A 10,054-nucleotide genomic window follows, 5' to 3' on the forward strand; every position below is an offset into this window, starting at 1 on the left:
TCAATAAATAGATAAATAAATAAATATAATGCATTGGACATAAACACTTGGAATAATTAAGCCGCATGAATTTGATCCTTGTTTGTTCAAATAACACCGTCGGCAGGTGTATTTTGAACCACCAGTGCTTGACTATCTTAGCTGCATAAACTGAAATTTTAATGTCACAAAATTCATTGACTTCCTTTTTAATGTAAACTAAAATAATAGCGAATTCGAAAATACTGACGAAGTGGCAGATTTGGGAAAGGGGGAGGGTCTCTTAACTATATCGAATGGTAAACATATATACAGTTATATTGATGAAGGATTTTTTTTCCTCTCTTACAATAGTCGCCCGCGTGGCGCAGTGGTTAGAGCGTCTGCACTAGAGTCGCAAAGTAAGGAGTTGATCCTTACGTCGCTGGTTCGAATCCCTCTGTGGGACGTGGAGACCGGTCCTTCGGAAGAGACCGTGTAAACCGAGGTCCCGTGTCGCAGTAGGTGCTGGCACGAAAAAGATCCCTCACTGCTCAATGGCCGTAAGTGCCGAGTACAGGACAAAATTTGCAGCTTTCCACTAGCAAGTGGTAGCGTCTCTATATGAGTGAAAAATTCTCGAGAGGGACGTTAAACAACATACAATCAATCAATCAATCAATCCTCTCTTACAATAGAGTAGACTTTGACTATATTTGTAAAGAAAAAAATCTTATACCCTTCCAGCTCCACCAAAAACTTGCTGTTTTTATTTTTTTATTGTATTTAGTGTATTGCAATTTAAATAAATTATTTTTTAACCACATCATCAATATGCATAATCAAATTCGTAATACTATCTATAATTCTCAGAAAAATTTGTAACATTGGCGCCCAACGTTGATTTCTGACAATGGACATTTGAAACTCCCGCCATCCATGACGTCACCACTGCATACCGGAAGCTAGCGGAAGTCCCTTTTGTAAACATTGACTTTCTGTGCACAGTGACAAACAGTGTTGTGATATTTTACTATTCGTTGGATTAAAGCGTTTTCCATGGACAAACATTGAAAGACTTCGCTACCAGTGTGGTAAGATTGCAGAGACAAAAAAAAAAAAAATTTCAATTGCATATATGACTTGTTTATTGCAGTTTAGGTTGCATGTAAACCACGTGGTCTGAACAACAGCTGATTTTCAGGTTACTACGAACAGCTGATTGTATTTGAGCGCTCATAATCACATTGTTTATAATTTTGTTTTCAATTATTTAAGTCCTGTGTGTGTTTATTCAATACTTCATCTATTTCATAGACCTATTTACAGTCATATAATTTAGAACAGGTATTGAACATTGTTGAACATTAGTGAAAGTGAAAGTAGAATGTTTTGAGAGTTTGTAAAAAAAGGGTAGCAGATTAACACCTATCTTCTCCACTGACCTTGACCTTTATTTTACAGAACAGACAGTTGTACAGTTGTTGGTAAGCATTTCATTGGTTTAGCATTACTGTTGTTTTCAATTTCAGTTCTATAATTTTTTTGTTTATCATTTAGGTTTATTGAAGTCTAGATAAGACTTAGTTAGTTCAGTTTAGTTAGTTGTACTAACCTTTGCACTAAATTTAAATTTAAAACAAATTACAAAGGTATAAAATAAACAATAATAAAGCCTGTTTGATAGAGAAAATCACTAAAATAAAATAAAATTAAATTGATTTAAAATAAAATTAATTTAAAACAGATTATTGGAATTAATCATATTCAACATAAAATGTAAATCATGTAAATACAGGGGTATAAATACAAGGTATTAAACAAATTAAAAACAAATAAAAGGAAATTAAAATTAAAAAGGGTATACCTAAGGTATAGTTTGTCTGTCAGTAAAACTTGGTTGTGTGTCTGTCTGTGAAATACTTGAAATCATGGTGTAAGATTTAAGCAATAGTGTCTGTTACTGGGAAAACGAATTGTAATAACAGTTTGTTTTCATCACTGTTCTGCTGAACATTTCTCGTGTTTCTTTTTATAAAGTCGTGCGATTTCTTGGAATTTGACGCGCAATTTTTTTATTTCAGTGTATACTTTCATATTTATGCTTTTCTTTGAAATCTTGTGAATGACTGCATTCAGTTTCCTGAATTTATTTGCATTGCTGACTGTCATAAATATTTTCAACCTGTTTATTGCAAACAAAGAAATTATAATCATGTTTCAAGAAAAAGAAGTTGAGTCCATGACAAAAGCTTTCACAGAACTTGGTCTACAACCAAAAGCTGGCACACCAGAAGAATTTAAAAAATGGCTCATGGATTATGCAACAGCAGCTAAACCAAAAGTCAAAACTGAATTATCGACACATGGTGCAACTAGTGCAGAATCAACACCTCAACATTTTGCGCTTGAGAAATTTCCAAGATTACCTTCGTTCAGTGGTGAACAGAAAGGGGAAACAAACTTTGATCTTTGGAAATATGAGGTGCAGTGTCTACTGAAAGAGAATTATTCTGAGTCTGTGATTAATCAAGCTTTAAGAAGATCAGTCAAAGGAGAAGCTGCTCGAATTATCATGGTGTTAGGACCTGATGCAAATATTTAAGATATTTTAAATAAATTTGAAAGTGTCTATGGAACAATACATAGTAAAGCAACAGTCCTATCCAAATTTTACAGTGCTCGACAGCAAGAGGAAGAAAGTGTAGCCGCATGGGGATGTAGATTAGAGGACCTCCTAAATCAAGCTATAAAGCAAGGACTTGTACAAGCTTCTACAAGAAATGAAATGCTTAAAAATATGTTCTATGAAGGACTCAAAGCAGAATTAAAGGATGCTACAGGATTTATCTTTGACAAAATGCCAAACTTTGATGATTTAATACATGAAATTAGGATTAAGGAAGAAGAGCTGAATCAGAGAAAGAGATCAAGGAAAACAGAGAGAACACATGCTATTGCCACAAGTGACGAATTCCAGGAGATTAAAGCAATGATCCAAAACTTGAACAAAGATGTCACAGAAATGAAAAGAAAAGTATATGCAGCCGATAGTGACCAAGAATATCATCAACAGAGGTCAAGTCAACACGCTTCACAACGGTTCATTAGGGGAGTTAGAAACATTGGTCAACCAACAGCTTACAATACAATGAGGTCACCACAAGACCGTGGGCAAAGAGGTCCAGTAGTGTGTTATCGTTGCGGGCAAGAAGGACATGTCAAGTATGGATGCCGTGTACGCTTAGATCATAATAGAAGAACTTTAAACATGAGGAGGCCTATGGCGAGACGCGGCAGATAGGCCTAATTAATCAACAGCGTCACAATTTGGTAGGAGAGCCTGTGGAAGTCACAATTAAGATTGAAGATGTAGAAACACATGCACTTTTGGACACAGGTTCAACAGTTTCTACAATGGCACAAAGTTTTTATGAAGATCATTTTGCTGATAGACCCATTCAGAACATAGAGGAATTGTTTGAATTAAAATGTGCGGATGGCAGGGTCTTACCATATCGAGGATGCATTGAGGTTGAAATACAAGCAGAGGGCTTAGGAGATAGGAAACAACATAAAGGACTATTCCTGATTGTTGATGACACAGATTAACATTCGTCAGTGACAATGTTACTTGGAACAAACATCCTTGAGGCCTTAATAGAAGACACTAAAGCAGAATTTGGTGAAAGATTTTTACAGCGAGCAAGACTTCAGACAAATTGGTACCTCACATTTAGATGTATTAGTTTGAGGGAGAGATTCTTAAGGAAACAGGATCAAAGACTTGCTGTAATAAGATCTGCTCACAGGAAACCTGTTATAATTCCACCCAACACAACAGTGAATATTGAAGGGTTTATGGATAAGAGGTTTCCATATAATAACACCAGTGCCATTATTCAACAGATCAACAACTCCAGAACAATACCAGACCTAGACATTACACCAACTGCCATCATCTATGACTACCAAAGCAGAGACTCACTACCAATCATAGTTAGCAACATCACGACCCAGACAATTAAAATTCCTCCTAGAACAATAATAGCAGAAATTCAGCCAGTTACCATTGAAAGACTTAATGAAAAAGAAGAGGAAAAGAGAGAACTACTACAGAATATAGATGCATTAAATATATCAACAGAGAATTTGACTAAGGAACAGTACGAGGAAGTTCGAAGTTCACTTGCCAGAAACAAAGACATCTTTTCATGGAGTCCTACTGATATTGGATGTGTAACGACAGTCAAGCATAACATCGAACTGACTGATAATATACCATTTAAACAGCGTGCCAGAAAAATTCCACCAGCTATGTTTCAAGAAGTAAGAGATCATTTACAACAACTTTTAGATGCAGGTATAATAAGACCATCGAAATCCCCCTTCTCTAGCAACATTGTATTGGTTAGAAAGAAGAACAACGAGCTGAGAATGTGCGTGGATTATAGGAAGTTAAACGGTATTACCAAGAAGGATGCATATGCGTTGCCTAGAATTGAGGAAATTTTGGAGAACTTAGCTGGAAATAAATACTTTACAGTACTCGATGCCAAGTCAGGATACCACCAGGTAGAAATAAAGGAGGACCACAAGGAAAAAACAGCTTTCACTGTAGGTGCTTTAGGATTTTATGAGTTTAACAGAATGCCTTTTGGCTTGTCCAATGCACCTGCCACCTACCAGAGGTTGATGGAAAAGTGTTTGGGAGATCTGCACCTAAATATTTGTTTTATATTCTTGGATGATTTAATCATTTTCTCCAAGACATTAGAGGAACATCTAGAGAGATTACAGCTTGTTTTCAACAAACTCAGGAAGGCAGGATTTAAACTCTCTCCTAAGAAATGCAGTTTTTGTTAAGAAAAAGTAAAGTATGTCGGCCACATAGTGTCAGAAAGTGGAATTGAGACAGATCCAGAGAAAACAGAAAAAGTGCTGAACTGGCCAAAGCCCGAAACACCGGAAGAAGTAAGAAGGTTCATAGGATTCACTGGATATTTCAGACGATTCATCCCAGATTTCAGTAAATTATCGAGACCATTAACATCATTATTTCCAACTCCAACCAGTAAGAAAAGAAACAAGACACAGCAGAAATGGAAATGGGAAGAAGAAGAAGAAAATGCTTTTGAAAAACTGAAACAGCATTTAGCCAAGCCACCAATTCTTGGATTTCCAGACTACCAGGAACCATTCGAGCTACATATTGATGCGAGCCACCAGGGATTGGGAGCTGTTCTATATCAACAACAAGGTAAGTATAAAAGAGTTATCAGTTATGCCAGTAGAAGTTTAAGCAGATCAGAGAAAAACTACCCAGCACACAAGTTGGAGTTCCTCGGATTAAAATGGGCAGTAACAGAGAAATTCCATGACTACTTATATGGGCGCAAAACAACGGTATACACAGACAACAATCCTTTGACCTATGTTTTGACGTCGGCAAAGTTAGATTCAACAGGACATAGATGGTTGGCTGCTTTATCAAACTTTGACTTGGAAATTATTTACAGACCAGGAAGAAACAACTCTGATGCAGACGGACTATCTAGACTGACTGACAGAAAGGATTCATCAGGTATGAGTGTAATAATACCTAGTGCAGTCAAAGCCATCTGCCAAACAGTCCAGAAACAGCCATATATTGAGAGCTTGGCAGTAGATGACAACCTACAGGAATTGGAGTACACAGAAATACCAAAGACTTTTAACTATCAGATGAATTGGGCCAAATTACAAGATACAGATGAGACATTGAAAGTTTGGAAAAAATACATTAGGAGTGGAAAAAGACCAAGATCAGGACAAGTTTCACAGAAATTTATGCCTCATGTTTTGTTCAGAAATTTTGACCATCTCTTCATAGAAAACAACATTCTGTATAAAGAAACCAAAATTGATGATGAAGTTAGAAAACTCCTAGTAATTCCAGCACAACAAACCAATTTCATTCTTAAAGAAATGCACAACAGACTAGGACATCCAGGAAGAGACAGAACAGTGTCATTGTTGAAAGATAGATTTTTTTGGCCAGGAATGCTGCAGGATGTAGAAAACTGGTTAAAATCATGCAGCAGATGTATACAGAGAAAATCTCAGACAAATCAAAGAGCGCCACTAGTAAATATCATCACGACCTATCCATTAGAGCTAGTGTGCATGGATTACCTAACGTTAGAACAGTCAACAGGAGGCTACCAACATATTCTTGTCATTACCGATCATTTTACGCGTTACGTTCAAGCAGTCCCTACCAGAAATATGACCGCAAAAACAACAGCTGAGGCTTTATTTAGAAATTTTATTAATCATTATGGTTTTCCTTTCAGACTTCATTCGGACCAGGGAGCAAATTTTACAGGTAAGATTATTCATGAACTTTGCAAAATTTCAGGTATCCAGAAATCCAGAACAACTCCGTACCATCCCATGGGCAATGGTATGACGGAGCGTTTCAATAGAACCCTTTTTGATATGCTTGGAACTTTGGAATCTCATCAGAAAAAGAAATGGAAAGAGTATGTAGCACCTCTTGTACATGCCTATAACTCTACAAGACATGAAAGTACAGGCCAAACACCATATTTTCTCATGTTTGGACGACACCCTAGACTTCCTATTGATCTGGCATTTGACATTAACCAGAAGGAATATGAGAACCTAAACAGCTATGTCAAGAATCTTAGAGAAAGAATGAGAGAGGCTTACAAGATCGCCAAGGAATCTGCAGACAAAGCCAGACAGAAACAAAAGAAAGGATATGACTTAAGATCAAGGGCATCAAGAATACAGGTAGGAGACAGAGTTTTAGTAAAGATAGTTAGCTTTGACGGAAAACATAAGATAGCAGATCGGTGGGAGAAACAACCGTATATAGTTAAAGATCAACCAAATAATAACATACCAGTATATGTAGTAGAAAAAGAAAATGAAAAAGACAAACAAAAGGTGTTACATAGGAATTTATTGTTACCAATTGGATACTTAGATACAGACCCTGTCGATCATCCACAAACTAAATCAAGACCAAAACCTACACCAAGACCACGACAGAAGAAACTTAAACAGAAACCAAAGGAAGATGCTGAGAGTGACACAGAGAGTGAAGTTTCATACCAGCTGGTAAAACTTCCTGTAAATGTTGATACTAACATTAGTATAGAAGGAAGTACAGAAGAGATAGATGAGCTGCCACTGGGAGATATATCTACTGAGCAGTCCGGACCTCAGGAGGAGTTAGCAGACGAGGATTCTGACACTCCACCAGTCGCAGTACCAGAAGTTGAGGATCATGTAGTACAACATGATGCTGATGAAAAAGCTGATGTTGATGATGATGATGAATCACACGAAGAACCAATCACTCTCAGAAGAAGTACTAGAGAACGACGAAAACCAACATATCTGTCAGATTACAAATGCCAAAGGATAGATCATGATTGGAAAGAGAAAGTTGTTATGCTACAAAACTTGATGGCGATTTCAGACAAGAGGTATGAGAATGTTTTTATCAATTTGATTGCAGATATCATGAAAAAATAAAATGCAATCAGTATTTAAATCATGTTTTTAAATTTCAGAACCAAATGACGGGGACGTCATTTTTTTCAACAGGGGGGAGTTTGTAATGATGGGTTATTTGCTATATATATTTTAAACTGTAAATAAATTGAATATAAAATAATTTAATAAATAAACACATTGCCATAAATAAATAAATATGAATTTAAACTTAAACTCCGTTTGACAATTAAATTACTAACCTTACTGCACATATTGCATGGTATACTTATTTTAGATTTAGAGTTATCTTTCATAGTTAGAACTCTCTAGTTTATTTATTAGTATATATGAGAACCAGTTTAGAGGTCAGAAATAGTCGATTGGCTATTCTTGTTTTGGAGAGATTTTATTGGTAGGTCATTGAGGTCAAATTCCTTAGTGAGTTACTCTTTGTTCTTTTAAAAATTTACTTTGAATCCAGCCACAAGCCATAGTGCTGGGATCTTGTCTGATTAGTTATATATACAGTACAAATATTTTTGACTGGACTATAAGACCTGATCACAGTAAGTTCTTTAATTTCTTTTACTAACACTTTATTTTGGTTGAATGAATGAGTATGAATGAAGTTATAGTATTTGATGATTAAATGGAAGATGTGTAAATAATAATAGCAAATGATTTGAATGAATATAAATCTATAGAGATCTGTTTTAAAAGTTACACTGATATATGAAATATCTTTTATGATGAGATCTGACCTGAAAGAATATGTAAATATTGTATATTGTGAAATTAATAAATACAACTATATGTTGTATGGTTCAGGTCCAGATATGGTTTCTACAATGTAGCTGTGACACCTATGTATGCAGCCTAGGTCCACAACTTGGTATATATTAATATAATTACTTATTTTGAGAATTGTAAATATTTTTGGTAAATTACATAAATTTACTTAAGTTTTATGAATATGGAGAAATAAGAGTTATTTCCCTTTAAATTGTAAAATATGAAGAGATATTATGCAAGTTAATAGAAATATCAGTGTAATATAGATTTTATGGTAATTGAATAATTTGTGATAAAATATATACTTATGTTAATGTTATGAAATATTTATTATGTTTACATGTTTTGTAGGGCTGAATTAGTTATTATCTTGAAATACAATAACATCATCCATGTCAGAAATTAAAAGAACCCTACAAGTTGACCAGCGTTTTCCTTTTCTTTATTCACGGGAAAGCCCGGTTACACGTACATGTATTTCTATAGTAACAAAACGAAGAAAAAAGTGTTAGAAATGAATATTTGGTAATTATTAAGCAGTTGGTTAATAAAGCGACATGGATTATCATCTCTCCATCAATGACTTGTGGTCTTTGACATAATATCAAAATGTTGCAGAGCCGTATCCGTACATGTATGTTACCGTATTTAAATTCAATCTTGTAGCATCGTACTAAATGAATATACTTCTAACAGCATTTATTTTAAAGAATAATTAAATAAATAATCAACAGTTAAATTAAAAAATAGAAATAAATATTGGAGATAATTTTTTTTCCAGAAAATAATGATACTTTAAACCAGTAAACCCTTACTTTTACGCTCTTTTTCCCTTTAAAAAGATAAGACCTTTCACTTTTGATTTCGGATGACAATAAAAACTGAACGATGAGTGAACGCTGAACTCAAGGTGAACTCTACATGAACGAATGGTGAGCTAACATTGAACGCTTTGTGAACGGTGAAAGTGAGCGCACGATGAACGCTGAACGCAAAACTATGAAAGGAGAGCGAACAGGGAACGCACACTGTACGAACGGTGAACGCACGCTGTACGAACGGTGAGCGAACGGAAAAATGGGAAATTAGAACGTTTCAGGGACTGTATTCTCTGATGAAACCTTATTTTTTTTGTATCATGTGAAGTTGGATCATAACCTTTGCACATTCAAGTATAATTAAACAGGTTTCCCCAGATAATTAACGATAAACTGAAAAACGATGAAGACATGTTTACAGAAAATTTCAGTTATTTCGCCAATAATTTTTCTATAGAAACATTTTGCTTACGATTTTACCGAACAACCTTTGCATTAAGGACATACGCAACGTAGTTTGAACATTATTGTCTTTTTCCCTGGAGTTGAAGAGTTCCAATACTTAAAGGAACTGTGTGCTACATTTTAATGTCTATATATACTATTGTACACTTCTTCTAAAACAAGTTTGGATAAACAAAACATCTAGATATATGTTCAGTTATTTTTGTATATTTTTCTTTGAATTATACAAGAATTTTCATCCATTGATATCTTTTCAAAACCCCTGGTAATGCATGCTGATTTTTTGTCTACAAACATCTGATGGCACTATAATCTTAAATTAAAAATATCTCGAAAAATTATCAGTAGGTAAGGTACGTTGCGTATGTCCTTAAGATAAATTCTCTGGAAAAAATTGTTGTGGAAATGAGAAAGAGTCAGAGGAACGAAATAATAATAAAAGAATAACAAAACACTTTACAAAGAAACAAAATAAATAAATAAATTTAAACAGAACCAAAGAACACCCTTCC

Source organism: Saccostrea echinata, unplaced genomic scaffold (genome assembly GCF_033153115.1).
Source record: "Saccostrea echinata isolate AGI-Se365-2 ecotype Australia unplaced genomic scaffold, CSIRO_AGI_Sech_v1 ptg000029l, whole genome shotgun sequence".
Lineage (NCBI taxonomy): Eukaryota > Metazoa > Mollusca > Bivalvia > Ostreida > Ostreidae > Saccostrea > Saccostrea echinata.